This window comes from Cariama cristata, unplaced genomic scaffold, assembly GCF_000690535.1.
Source record: "Cariama cristata isolate BGI_N322 unplaced genomic scaffold, ASM69053v1 scaffold12060, whole genome shotgun sequence".
Lineage (NCBI taxonomy): Eukaryota > Metazoa > Chordata > Aves > Cariamiformes > Cariamidae > Cariama > Cariama cristata.
In genome coordinates, this window is record NW_009594106.1 from 1 (window position 1) to 18,748 (window position 18,748).

The 18,748-nt window shown below is 42.1% G+C and overlaps 1 pseudogene; it reads left to right on the forward strand.

Moving 5' to 3' along the window:
* The first annotated feature begins 457 nt into the window (after positions 1–457).
* Positions 458–1,066, forward strand: LOC104158975 (annotated as a pseudogene).
* The last annotated feature ends 17,682 nt before the right edge of the window (positions 1,067–18,748 follow it).

An 18,748-nucleotide genomic window follows, 5' to 3' on the forward strand; every position in this document is an offset into this window, starting at 1 on the left:
TACAGCCTGAAACAGGAGGAGGAGGAGGCGGCAAGTGACATTTAAGCCGCGTGTCCGTGGGTTTACCCGGGGATACCACTGACCCGAGCGGACGGCGGTGGCCGGTCCCGGTGTCACCCTCCCGCCGAGGCTCTGTGGTGGGGGGTCCCTTGGCTCTGAAGTCCCGCAGTCGTTCCCGTGGGTCACCTTGTGCTCTGCTTGCTCGTTTCGTAAGCGTGCGAATTTGGGAGTTTGGTGACCAGGCTCTGGTTACCTCGCTCTCTTTCCCCGTCCTCCAGCCCCTCCGTTTGCCTTGCTGGCAGCCCTGCGAGCAGGCATTACCCCTCCGGTTGGACAGAGAACGAAGGTGCCAAGAAACTACGGCATCGTTTTAGGAAAGGAAGCGTGTAACCACCAAAATAACCACCAAAGTAACCACCACAGGGCTTTTCCATCAGCAGGAGGCAACTCTACAAAGATGAAATACATCATAGGCATCGGAGGTGTCACCAACGGTGGCAAAACCACCTTGACCAACAGAATCATCAAGGTGCTCCCCAACTGCTGCGTGGTCCATCAGGATGACTTCTTCAAGCCACAAGATCAAATAGAAGTCGGGGAAGACGGCTTTAAACAATGGGATGTGTTGGACTCCTTGGATTTGGAGGCAATGGTGAGCACTGTGCGTGCGTGGATTGAGAACCCAGTGAAGTTTGCCCGTTCCCACGGGGTGAATGTTACGCCTGGCTCTAAAGAGCCAGCCTCCAAAGATATCCATATATTGGTCATTGAAGGCTTCCTGCTTTATAATTACAAACCACTGATAGACCTATTTGACATACGCTACTACCTGGCAGTTCCATATGATGAATGCAAAAGGAGGAGAAGCACACGTAACTACACTGTTCCTGACCCACCAGGTCTCTTTGATGGACACGTCTGGCCCATGTACTTAAAACACAGAAAAGAAATGGAGGACTGCGGTGTTGATGTTGTTTATTTAGATGGACTATAGATGTGTGACGGGATTTTTCAGACAGGCTCAGGTCCTTTTGAAAACCCCGCTACTTGTGTTTCGCTGGTTTAGCTTGTACGAACCCAGGATACGCTTGCCCTGAGCAGCAGTTACGTGGAAAAGCCAGGAGTTGTTCTAAACGCCGGTAGCACATCTTCTCTCTCCATCCATCCAGTAGAAAGCCTGCGCCCACAGGAAGGTTTCATTACCACCAGCAGTAACTTGGGTTTTCTCCGGGCGGTTAGTCCGAACGTCGCCGAGCTTGCCCGGTTGGACATCAGGCCCAGCCAGACACCTTCATTGTGGTTTGTCCTGTGGGTTAGGTGTCCCTAGTGACAAACCCAAACTGAGTTCGTGAAGCATACCACAAAGCTGTCCAATAGGTAAGGTCAGGTATACAACAGCCTGTATTTGCCTAGGATTTTGATGCCTGTTTCTTTGCAGCTTGGAATAACGGTATAAATCTTTCTCGCCTTCTCCCGTATGAGCAGCGGTGGCATTTAACTACAGGAAAGTGGTGATTGGGTAATGGTTTGGATATGATTTCAGAAAAATATGAGCATAAAAGAGTTAGAGGCAGCAAAAGCAGGTATTCTGCCTAATGCCCTCAGCTACCATTAAGAAACATGAAAATCTAATTGTACTGAATGGAAATGTACATCTTCATCGCTGATTATGACACGGAAGAAAATTACTATATGATTGGCATCATAATGGCCAATGTTGAAATGTGATGACACGCCAATATGATGTACATCTCCATTAGGAATGATAAATCAAAGGTTATTCATTTGTGTTTGATTTATGCCTGGGAAATGCTACCAAGGGAAATCTCGGTTTAAATCGCTCAAATCGTAAAAATAAAAGGCCACGAGTGCCCTCTGCTGGCAACAAACCAGAACTGTAGGCCCTGCAGTACTTCGCCCTGTTGATTTTTGTTTCTGTATATAATTTAAATTTTTGGTCTTTCATTACCCCTTTTACCACCACTACGGTCTGTGATATTTTCGGTAATATATTTCATCGTCCTTTCTTCTATTTTATGCTCTGTTTCAGAAGTAGACTGGATAACATTCAATCCTGTGAAATCTTCCTTCTCACAACCCGGAGGCCTTAATCTTACTGGTAATCTTATTTCAGGAATACAGCAGAAAACTGCACAAGGTCTGTGCAGTTTATTACTGAGCGTGGAAGAAAAGATTTGTATTTTCTGAGTTAGATGAGAGACACAACCTCATGGGTATATTGAACAGGATCTAGACCATACGAGAAAAGACTTATTACTGGGACTGCACTTAAATTCTTTGCTGAATTTTTGGCTTATCTGAGGCAGCATCTCTATACTTGCCAGTATTTAGCAGCTGCAGAGAGAAGAGTGGAACAGGAGATGAGAGGGAGAAAATGCCTCGACTTCTTGCATGTTACAATTCTCTGTGCCCCCAAGCCCTCTACCACCTTGTTTTCCTTATGGACAACATACTATGCTATCTGTCACTCACCGCTGTACTGGAGCATCAGCTCTGACCTCTGATACATATAGGTAAAGCCTCAATCTTTCAGCTGCTTATACCACCCCACCTCCAATTCTTAAATCTTCCAGCTTTTAAGATGCATCTTTTCTGACTTTTCCATACAGCTAAAATTCTTGCCTAAGTTCTCATTATTTAACAGCTCAGTTGCTGCAAGATCCTTTTCTCTGGCTTTGACACATGCAGGCTTGCCTTTGCCCTAATCATCCTGCATGCGGCTGCTGTTGCTTCAAAGATCATTTTCCTAGCCTGTCTCTTTGAACATGTCACTCCTCTCTTGGCATCTCTGCGCTACCTCCCCCCTCCCCTATCTCCCATCAACATAAGCTGCCTATCTTCATTTTCAGGGCCCCCTGGGACCCTACCTATCATCTCTCATTGTCAGGAGGCAGGAACAGGGAACAGAGCAGCTCCAATAACTGCCCTGCCTGAGCAGACCTCCAGCCCTGCCGCGCTTGGTCCTTATATGCCTTTTCAGAGCAGGATGTGGGTGAACAGGATTGGTCAGGAGCAAAAAAAAATAATAGGGGTCACTGTTGAAGGCCGTCAGGAATGCAGGCAGCTGCAACGTTTAAGTGCTGTTAAAACCTTAAAATGGACCACCTCCTTTTGTTCAGGTTTACCATCCTCTTGTGTTCGTCTCAAAGCAAGCCCTTTCTCATTTTCTCCTCTGTGGTCTCTCTCATACTTGGAGGGTACCCTGCATAAACACCCTCAGATTTATGTTGGTAGCTCTCTAGAATCTCCTTAAAGCTCTCCTTTGCCACGCCGTCGACAAAAGCTTTGACAACCCTTAGACTGCTGGTGAGGTAATCCTGCTGTCAGCCACACCGAGCATTCTCATTTCCTTTATTCTCCCTCCGTCTATGTCTGTCTGTGGTCTCTTGTCCTCCGTTTAGTTTGTAATCACTTTGGGACAGGGCCATCATTTTGTTTGATGTTTACATAGTGCTTCCGACAATATTTGTTGTTAGGGTTCCTGCGTGGTCTAATAACACAGGCAATAAATAAAAACAGTAACAGCCTGAGGCAGGTGCTCTCTTCTTGCATAGACCTCATTGATTTCAGGCTGTGGGCTGAGCAAATTGCATGAATGTGGCTTGGGTCTTGTGGGTAACTGAGCAAAGGGCAGAAACAGAAGAGCAGTGCTGTGTGTCCCATTCTAAATGTTGGCCAAAATGCCTTTAATCAAATATCCCCCCCATTATTTTTTTCTTTTCCTTTTTTTTTTTTTTTCATTTTTTTTGTCAAGTAGCGTAGAGCAGATCCAGGGGCAACCTTTTAGCTTAATGTCATTTTCTTCTAGAAAAGGGCAGGGGGGAAAGAAGGCAAAAGTTTATGGGCTTTTGTTTCTTTCTGAAAAATACAACAGAAGGGCTATAAACAGCAGGAGGAAGAAAAAACCAGACATTTGAAGATCCTTAGACCTCACCTTTTGCCCTTTGTAGTTGGTAGAAAACTACTTTAAAAGCCTAGTCCTCAGCTGTTTTGGTAGCCAGTAGTAAACTGAATCTTCGCCTTAGTTTTCTAATCTGTAAATTGACCATCTCTTGCTTTAACAGGGGCTGTAACCCTTTTTTTTGCGAGTCCTTTGAAGATTGATAGGATTATGTCATGTATTATTATTCTGTGATAATGTGAGTTCAGTTTCATCAGCTAAACGGGTCTAAAGCTTCTTTGATTCTACTGCCTGCTCTGACCAGCCTCTAGAAGTGCCCGGTCCTTGCTAGAGAGAAAAGGGGATGCGGCTGTATCACAAAACACTCAAAGAGGATTCTCGGTGGCTCTGAATTGCAAAGTTATCCATAGAGAGCTCTCTATAGGCTGATATAACTCCTAAAGGGAGCAATCTTTGGGATCAGATCAGAATCCAAATTACGCAAAAGTGAGTTAAAGTACCTTAGCAATACCAACACAACACACAACCTCGGCCTGTGTGGTTTACAGTACCGGCCGAGAGCAGACAGAAAGGAATTACTGGGAGTAATAAAGCAGAGTGCAGTGTTACAAATTCTATATCAAAGTATTGGATAAATAGGACAAGCATCAAGTGGGATATAAAGCAACTGTATGAAAACCACAGAAAGTTGAAGTTTTAGTCTGAGCCATGCTTAGGGTGATAGTAGAGCCCTGTGTTTTCTTTTTCATCTGAAAGCTCCCAAAACACTTTCAGAACAGTGATTAAGAAAATGAAGGCATTCTATTGTGTTACAGAACACAGTCACTGATAATATTAAAATATAAACATATGTTTATCCCCTCTGTAAAAGCTAGATATAGTACCACTTGTTGAGTTTAGTTTCCCAAAGGACTTCTGAATAAAAGACAAAAAGAGCCCCAAAAGACGACCGCAGGCGATAACCATCAATGAGCGTAAGAGAAGCCAGGATGAGTAATGGCGCAGATAGCGTGATGGAGTAGACAGCTGTAACACAAGATACTGGATTGTAAAGTCAGGCTCAGCGAATGCTTTGCTCGTTGGTACTGATCCCCTGCAGAGCCAGCGGTCCAGGGAAGATTTCATTCTGAGAAAGAGAACCCAAATTACTAAAGACCTTAAAGCAATGCAGCCTCTGTCAACTACTCTGAGCTAAGGCTTAGGAGGATCATCAGGTTTATGTTGATTGCCAAAACATGACCAGAAGTTACATGCCTGAAAGAACACAAATTCATGAGAAAACAGAAAATACAGCAAAAAAAAATCTTTCTGTGAGAACTTAAGCATAACGTTTAGATATAGCCATGGCTTAAGCATGAGAAACATTCAGCTTCCCCTAAGTCACTCTTTTAAATTCTTTTCTTGTGATATGTCCATTTTTCCTCAGCTTTAAGCTGACCATGGTATCTGTAACCTGGTTGCTTTTCTGTCCTGATTACTGTCACTAATGGGCAGACTTAGGCAGGACTTGACAATTAAACGGTAATATGGCATTTTTATTGATGTCACAGTGACATTCAATTTGGGAAATACGGAATGGTATGTGTTATGGCCTGAATTGTTTTTTGGAAGGTTTGGTTGGGGGGTTTTTTTGTTTCAGTTTTGGGGGTTTTTTTTGTTGTTTTTTTTTCTCTGGCAACATTTAGTACATCTGTGCTAGAAGTAGAAGAAAACACAACAGGTGAAAGGCAAAGCAGTTAATGAGACTGAACAGGAATAAGAACAGAGTTAGATGTACGCTATGGGCCAAAGTGAAGGCACTTATTTATTGCCTCAATCAAATGGCAACATAAGCTTTTTGTTTTTCCCGTTATGTTATTAGTCTTACAACATGGAAAACATTTTCTTTCCCTGTGGAACTCCTCCAAGTCAATCCACCTCCGTAAAGAAACCCAACCTTTAATACTTTGTAATAAATAAAACATTAGGAAAAAAGACATACAACAACACATTATGACAAATATTACCAAAAAGCATGCACAGATCTGTTCAATAATGTCTCTTTGGAAAATTCCTCTACTGATGTATCTAAGCACTTAAGAATTTAATATCTGAGCACCTCACAATCACTAATGGATTTTAGTCTCCCTTCACTCCAAAGGCAGAAAAGCATACTGCCCTTTTACAGGTCTAGGAGTGAATAGTCAGTGACTTGCCCAGGGTCATAGGTAAATCTTTTGGTGGAAGTGGGACTTGGAGTCAGGGTTTTTGTGTCCTGATCCGGTACGTTAAGCCATCTTTTTACCCACTAACAGATCTCCATCGTTAACATTTAGGAAAGGACTGTGTGATGCATAATGCTCTTTGGCCTTTTGTAATATCCCAGGTTCTTCTAGTCCTGACGAATCATCAGGAAGAGTTTGCTATTAGCTTAGCCTTTAAAAGAAGCTAGTCTCCAGCGTGGTACGCATTTGCCCTGACCTTAGGGATTGTACAGAGCCCTACAATAATTTGTATATTTGCAGCCCACCCCCCCCAAAGGAAATTGTCCTGGCGGGGTTCGGGACCAAGGTTTGCGGTATGTTTAAAAGCACTTTGCTGCATAGGGCTTGGTTGGGAAAATTTGACACAAGCAAAGTGATAAAAAACCCAATGACATGAAAAAACCTCCCTCCAGCCAAGATCTAAAAGAGCGGATGGTGCTCAGTTGATTCTACACCCATGTTTCAGTTCTCTAACCCCTACCTAAGGGAGCACTTAGGCACTTTAGCCTTCAATGCATGAGCAATCACGTTGCCTCGGGGTGAGGGGCTGGGGAGAATATTCATCTGCTTTGCTGGGTCAGGACCCTGACCTGGAGTCCGTAGATATTTGATTCTTTTGAAAACCATGCTATTTCATTAGTGCTTTACATGGATTTGGGAGTCTACCTTTAAGCAGTTGTGTTTTTAAAATCCAGGCCTAAATACACTCCCCATAGGAAAGGCAGCATCCCTGATATTTGGGTCAGAATCCTCCCACCAGGGATAACTTCTTTAAACCACTGGCCAGCAAAGAAAGAAACCAACCCGACCAATCCCCCGCAAGCCTTTCGTACCCCCAAGGTTAGTTTGGGAGCCTGGGTACATTTTGAATGGCTGTTGATACAAAGTCATGCTCTTTTCCTTTTCATGTCACTTATTTAAAGAGGAATCTTGAAGCAGTTGTTTACCGCAGCAATGCTTAGGAAGAAAAAGAATAGCGAGTGTATTTTCAAATGCCCTTAGCAGCTTGCTTTTTATTTTGCTCTCCAAGCCCCTGCTATTCAAGTTCTCTTCTCCTCAGAGCACTAACAGCTAAATTGTTCTGTGCACCCAGCTCCCATTAGCAAAAGGAGGAGTCATGCACATCATTCCCATGAACCACTTTAACAGCGTAGTCCTGTATGATGGAGATGTGCCTCGAAGAGAGAGGATGCTAGATAAATATTAACTGCACAGTGTTCTCGTTTTAACTTACATTTAAAATAGCATTTGGATTTTTAAAATGTACGCTTACATTATTTGGTGTCAGTCATCTTTGTCTTACCAGTTTAAGAAATTAGATATGCCAGAGCATAACAAATCTGCATTAGAAGCATGGGGTTTGCTGTTTTATGTTGGAGAAAAAAGCGGGAGGCTGACATTTGGATTTACTATCATACCTCAATAATCCACAAACCCTAATTTCTCAGCAGTGAGTTAGTGTCCTTTGCTTTACATCAATTGCATTGAAATTTCGGTCAATTATTCAAACTCTCGGTAGTCACAGCTCATTTAATATCTCTTGCTCCATGCAGGCAGTCTGAGATCTGACTGTGCTTGGATTCATATATGGACAGACAGCATGATTCTTTACATGGCAGAGATTCCCTTGAAATCCTCCTGCCTCCTGGAAAAGGTTCAGTTTAATATGAATTGAAGTATGCTTCTGAGTAACTCTCATTTGGGACGCATATCTGTTTCATTGGTTGCATCAAAATCAAGCTCAAAAGTATAATCGGAAATTTATATACTCTTGTTACATAGATTCAAACATACTACACAGTATGTAGAAGTAGAAATATTTTTTGTTGGGTAATGTGGGAGGAGAAAAAAAACGTGGTTTTCCCTAATGTCAGACAATTAGTTTCTGATTTATATCTCAAAGCACATCAGCTGGTAAACCTTACAATTTCATCTTTGCTAGCGTAGCTGTGGATGGCTTTACAGAAAACTCATAAAAATTTAAAACCATTTTCTAAGTCTAGTAGACTTTTGTTCTCTGTGATCAATGACAGTGAATTCTGGTGTCTAGATGTGGATTTTCTATTTTAAAAAAGACCTTCTTTTGGAGGAGTTTTGCTTTTTTTATTAAATTAGTGGACCTCTCATTCTTCATGGTTAACAGCGGTGATTGACAGTCATATGGACATTTTTCTGTAACCATCGATACCAGTCACTAGAAAAACAAGCAAATAGTTCCAATTTCATAATAAAAGGTAGAAATTGTGTATCTTAAATACTTCAATCCGCACTCAAAATGACCATGCAACCATGCCTGAGTGCATGGTATATAACTTTAAGACATAGCAACCTTAAAGGTGGAGTGCACCCCTGACAACTGAAATTCTCCAAGCGGTAGTTACCATTTACTCACTATTTTGGACAACGCAAAAACATAAAAGCTGCTGCTCCCAGAGTTGTTGCATATTACCACCATTCATCAAAACGATGGCTTTGTGGTCACTGTCTTTTCTTCCCCACTTTATATTATTTTCATATTCCTTTATCACCAGCTTGGAGTCTGCAAGAATCTGCACAATAACAAACCAGGAGTTTATGCGGCAAAGGACTGCACTATGGACAAGAGAAAGATTTCAAGTACCATGCTTCCAGGAGGCTTGTTTAAACCATAACAAAATAATTAAAAATTGCTTGACCATACCTTTTTAATTGGCTCCCTGATAGAAGGGTTAATAGGCATTCTAATACCTGTGTAAAAAAAGACAGATAAAGAAAACAGTGTAATGTAAAATAATTCAGATTGTCTCTGTGTAAATGAGGCAATAAATGCCTGCAACATGAAGCTCAGTCTGACTTCACAGCAGGGCCTGGTGCTTAATTGAAAGTCCTAACTAGACGCATTTATCAAAGAAATCACTCAGAGGGAAATTTAATTATCACAATTAATCTATATTTTTTTAGAAAGTCTCAGGAAAGCACATTGAAAATTTCGTCGGGAAGAATTTTATAGTGTTATCACCAACAAAGTCAAGCGCCAAACTTCTCCCCCCTCCGAGGAAAATAAAAAGGCAGGCACGGGGCACGTTGTGCAAGGAGCTCTTTGTAACGCCACTTAGGCACAGCCCAGAGTAACGAGCACCGGCACAGCAGGAGCCCAAATGGAAATATTTCTTCCCAAGTCACAAAATTGCTCCCTTTGCGAGCTGGAGAGGACACCTGGCTTTTGGAGAGAGCTGCCCCACAACATCCTCATGGACTCTGGGTCCTTCCCACCATTTTACTTGGCTCTGCAGGGCTCCCGGCACCCCTCACCTGCCCCCCGGGAGCCCCCGCTCCCAGCTTGTCTCGGTGCACGCACAGAAAAGCCCAGAGGCACAACGTGGCTCCCACCCAGTAACTAGCATGTGATGCTTCGGTGTAAAGTAAGGAACCTGTGGCACGTTTTGTTTTAAGCACTTGTGTGAAGAGGAGATGTCTTTGGTAGAATTGCCCGTGCTTGTGTCAACGTTGAGTTTGCTCCAGTGAGCAAAGGGCCATTCTGAAACCAGGGTATTTCTCTCAAGTAACTGGTGATATTCAGCTCCCCGCTGGCTTTGCCTAAGCAGTTGTACCAGTCGGGAAGGAAGGTAGCTCCGAGCTGCACTCCTACGCAGCTTCTCACATTTGGCGTTTCCCAAGAGGTTTTCATTTCCTTGCTTTTTAAAGACCAGGTAATATTTAGCAGTTTAGTTAAATTTTCTTTCTTATTTTGGAAAACAGACCCTTCTTTTTATACGGAGCCCTACCTCTGTTTCCATGCCTCCAATGTAAGCCTGGGGTGCTGCAGAAGGCTACTTGTGGAGTACCTGTGGAGCAGATAAGAAGTAGTTACATCTCTGTGCATCACACAGCACTCGACATGCCTGCATGAAGATGAAAAGGAAGCCCCGAGAAAGTATGCAAGTCTGTGCCAGGATAAAAATCCCCTTCAGTCAATCAGCAAGCTGAGATTCGACAGGTTTTTAGGGCTTCTGGACACTAGCGTGCAGCAAGCGATAGGCAGGAGTCTGCTCCTTCCCTTTGAGAGCATGGAGGAGGACGCAAGGAGCTGGCGTACGTGCACTAGCTTCAATGAATGGCAACAGCAGGCACTTGAAAGGACAGGGAAACCGGGGCCGGAGATTTTCTTTCACTTTGTGTGGCTTGCACAGCCCCACACCTATTCTTGTTTCCCCAGGCTTAAAGGGAGTCCATAAGACATACTAAGGTAGCATAATTTTCCTTTCCGTTCTTCAGAGTCAGAGAACGTTAGAAATTATGACCCATGTTAACATTTTTGTGCATGCCCTTGTTCTCTCTTCTTCAGTGGGAAAAGTTGCAGCTTGATCTCCTGATGTTGCTGAAGTTGTTTACTGCTTTTTTTTTTTTTTCTGTGCTTCCTACATTATTCGGGTTATACTAATCACCAGAGGGGAAGGAAACAACTCCAGAGCAGATTGAATTACCGTTTAATTGGGCATCCTGTGAAATAAACATTGTGACTTGGATAAGATTAAAATGTGAGTCACAAGTCTGGTGAGTTTTCAAGTGTTAGGGAATGCGGCGAGGGAATCGGGCAAGAACAGCAAGGAGCGAGCAGCTAGGAGCAATGCTGAGCAGAACAGCAACTGCTGGACATGGGTACTGGTTTTCACCAGGATCAGACTAAAGCTAAAGCTCCGGCGGACAGAGTTGGGCAAAACGACTGACAGTTCTTTAATGAAGAATTACATTTTCAAATAAATTTCCATTTAAATTCATTTGCTTGCACTGAATGCATTTGTGAATGCCCTCTGGCAATATGCCACTGTCCAGCTCACCTAAATTCTTCGATATTAAAGATGAGTACTTGGAAGTGCTTCTGAAGAAGGACTTCAACAGGTTTGGCATCTTCCGTGCACCCTCTGTTTATGTCTGATACTTTGCAATACTTCCGATGAGTAGATTTGCTGGAAGAAACAAATTGCAGACACAAAAATGGAAACTATATTGTTGAAAATTCATTAAAATATGAATCCCAAATGTATAGTCATGACCATTCACATGAGCCTTGCCTGATTTACCTACGTAGACCTGATGCTGCAGTTAGGGATGGAGGTCCTCATTCAGGCGCTTAACAAACATCAGGCCAGCGTCCTACTTCACAAGCTTACCTGAGGTCAGCTGTCCCTGGGCCGCTTTCTCCTTTGCTTCTCTCCTGAGGCGAAGGAGAGGCTGGCGGTGGTGGAAGATTTCTGGCAGACATTGGGTGGGCACCAGATGAACCTCTCTGCCCTGCGTTGCCCCTGAGCAGCGAGCGATGGAAGCCATTGCTGGTCGCTGCCCACCAGCCACCTGGGAAGGAAAACCTCCCCAGCCTACCACAATTCCCCCAACTCTCATCCTCAGATCATTTCTTGTGGCTTGGAAATTGCAAAGGTTGTTGGTTTGCTGTGTACCAGCAGGTGGCCTAACTATTCCACCGTTCGTGAGGAACCGAGACTCCATTAGAGAACAGCAGCTGGAACTTTTTAAGCTTTACATATTTTTCTTCCCAAGCCTCCACCTCCCCTCCTTCCTCCTCATTCAGTTGATTAAAAACGATCGGGGCTGCTCTGATTTCTCAACTCAATCCTTTTCTCTAAGCAACTGAGAAAGCTTGTGCTTCCAGCGGTCCAGCCCTGGCTTTAGAGCTCAAGCTCAGCTGTCTCTATTTACCTCTTAGTCCAAATGAACTCTTGCCATACCAACACAGGTACCTTGGACTTTTCCTCATGCTTCGGTAACTGGCGACTGATTTGTTTGTTGCCTCTGAAATGTCTCCGGTAGCTGGTTTTGTGGTCACCCAGGAGTTCTGGGCCGCCCGTATAAACTGGATTTAGAGCTGTCTTGTGTCCCTGGAGCATTGCAGAGCAGATTCAGTAGGCCAGAAGATCTGACTCAGCAAATGGAGGTTGATTTTTAAAACCATAGACAGCTTGGGACTTCAGCAGTCCCCTCACTGGGTAGTTTTGGGGTAGCAGTGTGAGAGCTGGCTGAGCTAACAGCTCCTTAGGTTTCAAGAGAAGCTGGCGTTACGGCTCACTCCATCAAAAGTCCTACTGCTGTGGACTGATTTCCAGCTTGGACTGAAAGGAGCTAGACTTACTGATCTAAAAATGGGCAGGAAGATACTCTCGGGTGTTCATCTCAGGCTTTTCTTGATGAGAAGGGTGGGGAAAGCTCTAGCTGTCACAGCGGTATGAGCTAAGAACCACTACCTGGGCACCAGTGGTATTACATTGACATGCAGGTATTGGGAGGCCACTGAATGACTTCTCAGGACGAGGAAGCACAATTTCAGGAGAAGATAAATTATTTCACGTACTGCAACACTGATGGCTTAGTTTTGTGTTTTCTACCATTTACATAATGCCTGAAAGCTTTCGGAAGGTACTTTCAAAACAAATCTCAGTAACTAAAGTGATTAATTAAGATTATTTGGTTAAAACATCCATGATTTGTTTGTTTACCCATCTTTGTAATTACGCATTTCAGTTTTGACGGGAACGGGGACAAGGTACAACGATGGCAGGCAGCAACATCACATCAGAGCCCAGCAATAGAAGCATCTTCCCAAGATCAGTTCAGATCAGCTCTGAAACCGGTGCCTGACAATCCCAAATCAAAGGTATGCAGTTTCTGAATGCCCCCTATCATGACACAATTGCAGCACAAGGCATAACTGCATCGGGCAGATTTTCCTAAAGGATGTGGTGATTGAACTTTTAAAAATACCAGTCATTTGGAGACAATTTCAGGAGTCTTTAAATTACTTTGGTAAATGGATTAGTTATAAATAATAAATACGTGGAAATCGGTGGAGACTTTCAGTTGCATCACAAAAATGTCATGAAGTAGTACTGGATATTTCAGCTACTTTAACATAGCCTTGGGCACAGAAGAGTCCAATTCTGATCGTTTGCAGGATAAGCAATCAAATTCAGGGTAAGGAGGCTTTAGCCAAGGTGTTACTCTGGATTTACACCTCTACAGATGGATTCAGATGCTATCTCCTAGTCTATGCATCCTCTGAGAATAGAATTAATTTTGAATTCTCGTATCATCTGCTTGCTTGTGCACTTATTTGCTAACTGTCTGACTGAGTGAGCTATTCTGGGTCAGTATGGTTTAAGCATCCTTTATTACACAATTTCCAATTCAGTAGATTTTTTTAATCAAGACTAAATTGAAGTCAGGTTCCAGGTACATATAAATATAATATATACTTAGTGAATACATTGCAAATGCCCAAGTCTAATTTTGAATGTAACTATAATCAAACCAAAAATATGAAAGTTCCTTTATTTTATAGAGGAGTGTTAAAATATTGCTGCCTCTTAAAGGCAAGTAAGACCTATTTTCATATTTTTAAAATCACGTTAGCTAAAAGCTTGTTAAGGAATAAATAGTGCAGAGGATAATTGAGACTTAGCTGGCTTAAGCATTAATGAATCAAAATCAGATGCCAGATCATTAATTAATTCTACAAATTATAATGTTGCCATTACTGGCAAATACTAAGAGAACTAATACCAAGGAGCAAATTAAACTGCATAGTTTTCCTTCTTACTAGATATCTTTTGCCAAAAATAAAAATGCAGTGGTTATTTTGGGTTGATTACATACAGCGCCTATATTTTTAAAACTTTAAAAAAAACATTTCAATTTCTTTAACATGCTATTTATAGAATGCGCCTATCATAGACTATAAGGATATTTCCATCAGTGCTGTAACCCACAGAAAGTAAAGTGTAGCAAAAGTGACAGAAAATTCAATTCAACACTTCCAAAGCCTCACAAAAATTCACACCCCTTCAAATCAACTGCTTTGGCAAAAGACAGAATAATAGACGGGTCTCGCAATGTGGCCCGAAGTGCAACCGTCTCAGGCTCTGTCAGACCAACGCGGAAAATGAATTAGAGGGGAAGCGAGAGAGGCGAAAGGGAAGGTCAGCGGGACATTTGTAGCCACCATTTCTCATCCCACAACAAGAAGGAAACCTCAATATATTGAGAAGGTGACAAACTTTGAAAACTCTTCTCCAGAGCAGAAAACCAATCTGGGGAATGGGCTGTGACAGGATACCGCTGAGGCCAGAACCTTATGAGGAATAAAAGACTCAACAGTGATGAGGTGGTAGAAGGTGAGATAATATAAGATGATATAACATCAGCCGAGTCCAAGTAAAACTTTAGGGCCAGAATGACAGAGCACCTTTGTCTGAAAGCTGACAGTATTTGAAGTCTTTATCTGATGTGGTGTATCTTTTCATCTTTTCCCATCACGTGACAGACACCAAAAGTATCTAGGGTCTAGAACATGCAGGTGGTCTAAAGCATATCCATAATGCTTTAATTAAGCCTGGAGACCAATCGAAAGCCAACGCACTGCAGCACAAGTATAATAGTTTGTTCCCTTAAGCACTACTAAGTAAATGGCTAGGTGCAACCTCCTCTATCTGAGATTAAGTTGTCCTGAAGGATCCAGCAAAGACTGTCAAGTCTGATGCCCGCAAGAGCGATCTGTGCCTGTAAGAACAAGCTGTGGAAGAATGTCCCATTTTTCCATTTTTTCCTCCATATCAGTTGCTATTTTCATTCCGTTTTCTTCCTCTTTTTAATTGAAAAAAACAAGTCTGGATGGATCTGATTTTTTCTAGGAATAACAGTAAGACATTCTGAAATAAAAATATTCTTGTGGTTTCCCAAAACCAAACACAGCTCAGTCTCCAGTAGGAACTGAGACTCATTAATCTTGTTACCATGAGCTACGTTTCAGCTGAAGAACAATAAGGTACCACCTTATTTCAGCCCTCAGTACCTGTTCACCATCAATGACAGACAAAAATCTTCTTTGCCAAAACAAACCTATAATGTAGATCAGAGAGTGCTAGCACCATGTTGACAGTCTTTCTGAGGGTGTCATATATATGCTGAATAGATGAATTTTTGGTAATTTTTCACCTTTTGGGATCTCTGAACTACCTAAAGGCGCTGACCTTTGCCATGCAATAAAAATGAAACTGGCAATAGGCAATGCTGTAGATAATAATGCATTCTAATATAGCTATGTTATCTACCCCTATACTGAATTCATGGCCATTTTCCATGTCTGGAGATGACAGATAATACCACAGCTGTTTTAGTACAACTTTTGGCCTTCTGGCAAAATTAGAGCATCTAGAAACAGAGCAGTAATTATGATCTGCTTCCAAAGTTGCTGTCTTGAGGGCAAGTCCAGAAGCAGCTGATGGTATCCAACAGCAGGTGCCTAGGAAGCAAGAGAACAGGACAAGCATGTAGGCATGCTCCCTCCAAGGACTTTTCCAGCCTGCAACTATTTGCGGCTCACCAACTTCTTGAGATATTTAATAGTCCTTGAAGAATTTTTCTTGTGTGAATTTGTCCAGTCATTCTTTTTGTTAACTCTACATTGAGTAAGAAATACAGCAAATATGGATCACTCTTCTAATTTTAGTCTCCGATCAGGTTAGCCTGCTAGATTGGTGGAAAGATAACTTTTTTTCATAATGACTCAGAGGTGGAAAGGACTCTTTTTACACGGTTGGATGACCAAGTTCATGGTGAAATAGCTGCTATAATTCTGCTGGGATTTCATATTATCGTTAATGATTTGCCAGGGCACTTGAAGCCTGCAATACTATCCCTGAAAAGGATTTAAAATCTAAACACATTAAAAAAACTCTATGTTCGCTCTGCGTGGCTTACGTTCCTATTTTCTGACACTACAGCCCTAATTCTTTTGACACTCTGAAGTCTGTAACTGTTGGAAATTATTAATGCCACCGTCATCAAGGAAAACTACAAGCCCGAACCAAGAACTTTTACAACTCTGGTGCGAAAGCAGGGAGTATGCAGCTGCTGTAGAAACATCTTCTGCATGAAACTGTCTTGCTCTTTAACTTTTGTTTTCATTTTTTTTCCATCCATGGAAGTTAATTAATTACAGTAATAAACAATTAGACCAAATCTATACAAGCTAACAGAAACTTTTTTCCAGATGGACTCTGCCACGTAATGAGGGACAGCTGATAGTGACTTTTTCCTTTTCAAAGGGAGTCCAATGCTAGCTCACAGTTACGGCAGTTTGGGGAGAAGGAAACAAAACGTTCTTTCATCCATGCAAGTGGGATGTCTGGTGACAAATAGCTAACACTAACTGGTAAGTGGCACCAAAACAGATGCATATTTTTTGTCGATTTGTTACTGTCTTACAAACTTTCAGCCAATTTATTGAGATAATTTGTATAGAATTGATTTTTGTATATAGTTTTATTGGATAGGCATACACCTGTTGATGCTTATACATGATGGTCCTATCACAAAGTGCTGTATAATCAACGGCTACCCAAAGATTGGATGCCCTGGAAAAAGCATTAGATGGGGCACGATTTTCATAAAAAATAGTTATGCCAATATAATGTCCCAGACTGACTCACTTATTTCCATATACATGTGCCTTTTTTGTCTTTGATTGTGTCACTTTGGACACTTTTATCACTGAATGAAAGCAACTGTATGCCAACTGAATTAAGTTCCTATAATTAAGATAACTGTAGTGGTGCAAAAGGGAAAACTTTCTATGGAGCCACATTGTCACCTGGCCCTGCGGCTGTATCTCCCCTCTTTGATGGAGAGGCTGCGGTCTACAATGCTGGTGAATTTGCCACAGCCCTGGCACTTTAGGTGCTCCTGGTTTTATACCCAAATACCCCTAATGCAGTTCCCACTGTGTCGTGTTTAAATTACAAGTTCATTGGCACACACCTTCAATGAGCTAGCACGCACTCTTCCTGCTCCGCTGTCATTTACTCTGAGGGATGTCAAAGAAAGAGAAAGGCAGCAAAGTAGACTCAAAGAGCTTTTTAGATTAACAATTCAGGAAATATTATAAATCGTAGTAGAAGCAAGGTGGGCTTTTTTGCTTGTTTGTTTGTTTATGAAGCTGTCCTAGACACAATGGGGGAAATTCTGCCCTTATGAAAGTTAATGGGAAATGATTCAGCAGTTGCAACAGGGGCAGGATTTTTGTGAGTGTGTATTGTCCTGTTCCCATCTTTCCTCCTCTGCCTCCTCTCTCACTCGCATACAGTAGTCAAAGAACATCGCCTCTGTTATTTCAGCTGTCATTCCAAAGGAAGATTGACTTAATTCCCTATCACCAGGTCACTTAATTGCTTGATGGTCATAAAGGATAACAATTTTTATTGTTCAATTCAATTAGACATTGTCTAGAATGAAATCACTTGAATTTTCTCATAACATGATCTATCTCTTGGATAAAGGATAAAAGCTTATTTCAACGGGAAATCATGGCTTGAGTTGCATCTGGAAAAACCCTAACACCTCAAGTCACTGAAATAAAACTTCTTTGTGTAGTCAAATGCAAAACCTGTTCTAATTTCTACAAGAACTGAGAGCGATATTAAGTGCTTTTTAGCTATGTTGGATTTTGGAAAAGAGGTTAAGCTTCTCGCTAGAGAGTGTAAAGAGGGCCTGGGAAAATTGAAAAATAGATTATGTTAATTGATCGTGGCTAAAGATGAAAGATGTCTTTAGGTTCTACCATTTCTTTAGCATGTTGCAGAACCTTACAGCTTCAACAGACACTGTAACCGCCATACAGCAAAAATGTAAGTTCTGCCATTTTAAAAATTGTTTCCAGAGGGCAAAATATCTGACCTGTTTACAGAAATGGAGCAGATTGAGAGCTTGCCTGTCCTGGTGCAGAAGGATGCCAACCTCAGCAGCAGTTTGCTTTTTTTCTTAAGAGCACACAGAAACCTCCTGAAGTTCACCATTTAGCAGTTTCAAAGGAGAAGGAATTTTGTAGCATGTGTCTGGCAAAAAAAATCTGCTGGTTATCTGACTCTTCCTGTGGGTACGTGTGCGATGACTAACGGGTCTAAAAGACACAAAGAGGTAGAGCAGAAAGCCACTGAAAGGGAATGCTTTTTTCCTTCAGTAAGAAGGGCTCAGAGCTGCATGCCAAGTCAGGAGATACAATGATTCTGCACTTTGCCAAGGTAGCTTTTTCTCAAAAGCTCTTCTGCAGCAATCAAAATGTATTAATTTTTTCACAGGTGGTGGAGCTGATGGGATGAAGTCCACCCAGCTTGCTTCCTTGTTGAAGGCCAGCGTTTTGCCCAATGAATACACTGAAGCGGTATCAGCATAATGCTTTTTAATTTTATTTTTTAAAACATCCTATTAAACCCACAAAAGTAACCTGATCCAACTCCAGCATAAGACACGCTTGTTCCGTTATAAAACATCTTCTGGAGGTTAGTGTATGTTGTTTGGAAATTTAAGTTGTACAGAGAAGAGCCACTGGAACCGGGGCATGAACTTCTCTCCAGGCATTCTGTCCGAGTTAGATACCGTAAAGATGGCCCAGTTTCCCAAGACGCTAGACTGAAGAAGCGTGGGACAACCAGGGTGTGGAGCCTTCCTTTTTCCTTTTTCTTCCCTTTTCTTCCCTTCCTGTTTCCTTGCAGTAACCCGTGCGGCTGTGCCTCCTTTGAAGCCAGGAGTCCACTTCTTC